Here is a 2,500-nt window from a genome sequence, read left to right on the forward strand (position 1 = left end):
TTTTTTTGGGGGGGGGGGGGCACTTTACTTTTATGCGATGCGGTGGGGAGAGAGAGAGAGAGAGGAGATGACATGCGGCAAGAGACCGCGGGTGGGACTCGAACCCGGGTCGGCCGCGCGAAGGACCGAGCCTCCGTGATACGCGTGCTACAAGGTGAGCACGCTACAGTACCTCTATTTGCGTTTGAATTAATGGCAGGCTTTGGCAAATGGAAACATACTCACCAAGCTTATTTTAGGGTGGGAGACAATGCAGACAATAAACTTCAGCTATGGAATATTAATCATTTAATCAAGCTTTTTAATTTCTCGATAGATTTGCTGTTATATTGCTATGTGAAATGCCGCGTCATCATTTGGCTGCTCGTTGGCCTCCTCTTACACCCCAAGAATCAACTGGCCTTAATGTTAATGAGGATATCTGCACTGTTCTGCATTTGCTCAATTTAACCCATTCAAATGAAGCAAATGATTACAAACAACACAACAGGATAGTTGCAGCCTTCCGAAAAGTCGAGCCATCTGCTTGAATGGTTTTGGAAGCGGCGTCGTGACTGCAGGCGCTGGTACAGCTAGTGGCCCACTTCCTAATTAGAGTGTGGGGAAAAAAGATGTCAGTGGGCCAGGTGGGAGGGGGGAGAGAGACATTGAGACAACAAGAGAGCAAAACATAGAGAGAGAGAGAGTTTTTTTTTTAAAGAGAGAGAAAATATAACCTTTGAAATAATTATCTTTTCGTTCCCTCTCCAGTTTCCTCATGTCTCAAACATTATCCATCGACCCATTATGAAACTTAGAGCCAAGCGCTTTCTAATCCCAGCTCTTCTGTGCTTGCTGTGTGTGTGTGTGCGTGCGTGTGTGTGTGTGTGTGTGTGCGCGCGCGCGCGTGCGTGTGTGTGTGTGTGTGTTTGTGCGACCACCATATTAGTGTGTTGGATTGCGATGTACATGTAGATTAAATTTAAATGATCACCCATGGGGAAATTGGGTCATTGTTGCATCAAGCAGTGAGGAGAGTACAGTAAGTAGTAGGAAACATCAAAGAAATATAGAATATGGGGCTTATGTAAACATATGCAAGCAACATTCCAACTCCCAAAGGTATTCATGGAGGAATGAAAACATGCACACATTTGTATCAGCAGCGGCGGAATCTACGCAGATGAAAATGTCAGATATGTTCTTTATGAAAAAGAACACAATATAGAATGTTAAAATATTGAAATATTTTAACGTTCTAAAGAAAACGATCTATGCATATGCAATACATAGAGAAAGACCATTATGTGAACAATTTTGCTTGTATGCAGATTAACATGGTCTAGTGAGCGTGTGAGTGTTTTTGCGCGCGTGTCTGCATGCGTGTGTGTGTATGCGTGCGTGTGTGTGTGTTTGTGTACAGTATGTGTGCATTGAGCAGTCCCCAGAGAGGACAGCTGAATGAAACAGAACAGCAAAACAGATTCAGATCCTGCTTAGCAACACAATAACAATCGTCCCCATCGCTCCCTCCATTCACCAACTTTAAGTCACACTGTATGGAAAAAAGACATGGCTGTCTCGGTGCTGGTCGCTCGGTCCCACAACATCTGTACTTTGTCTCTGCTGTCAAGGAGACGTGAAGACTCGCTTGCCATTGGCCATAGATAATCTACATCGATAAGCCCCGCCTCCCTCCGCCCCCCCTCTCTCTCTGATTCATTTCTCCATGGCTCCATTCCCTCACATCACATCTCTCTCACATTAATTGTGTGCACATGGGTGTGTGTACATACTCGGAATAGGGTTAGTGGGCACAGAGAGAGAGAGAGAGAGAGAGAGAGAGAGAGAGAGAGAGAGAGAGAGAGAGAGAGAGAGAGAGAGAGAGAGAGAGAGAGAGAGAGAGAGAGAGAGAGAGAGAGAGAGAGAGAGAGAGAGAGAGAGAGAGAGAGAGAGAGTGTGTGTGTGTACACACAGCAGATTAAAAGAGTAATATCTGTACTACACAGCAGATTAAAAGAGTCTGTACTATTGGATACCTTTCACCACAGATGAACAGTTATCTTACTTGAAAGTACATCAAAGTATTTGATGTCCTTACCATTTGCTGCTAGTCAGAGCAATTTGTATGTCATCATACTTTGCACTGAGTGACGCCCCGCATGCAGAGAACATCACGCCAAATCTGAAGAGTGGCTCCGTCATGGAACAGTACTGCTTTGAAGGGCCAATTTCTGCAGTCAAATTCCCCCAGGTCAAATTGTGATCATGTGTTGATGGCCCGTGAGCTTTAGGTATCAAAAATGAAATATTGCCCTTTTGTTTGCTTAAAAACTGCAGTATTATCTGACCCAGCGGTTCCCTAAAAGTGGTCTGGAGTGGCTTTAGGGGGTATGCAGTAGTGAGCCAACAAAATGAGGAGTTTAAACTTTTTGTAGAGAATGGAGTTGGAACAGTTAAGCAATTAAGCATTGTCATAATCATAAATATGTCTGTCTGTCTGTCTGTCTGCCTGCCTGCC

General features: G+C 44.4%; 1 protein-coding gene across 2 annotated transcripts in view; it reads left to right on the forward strand.

The window, feature by feature from the left end:
* ctnnd2b (catenin (cadherin-associated protein), delta 2b) overlaps positions 1 to 2,500 on the forward strand; it is a gene marked incomplete at both ends in the record, with an annotated part of 131,081 nt that overhangs the window by 69,020 nt on the left and 59,561 nt on the right. The window lies entirely within an intron of this gene.

This window comes from Poromitra crassiceps (genome assembly GCF_964638095.1).
Source record: "Poromitra crassiceps genome assembly, chromosome: 23".
Lineage (NCBI taxonomy): Eukaryota > Metazoa > Chordata > Actinopteri > Beryciformes > Melamphaidae > Poromitra > Poromitra crassiceps.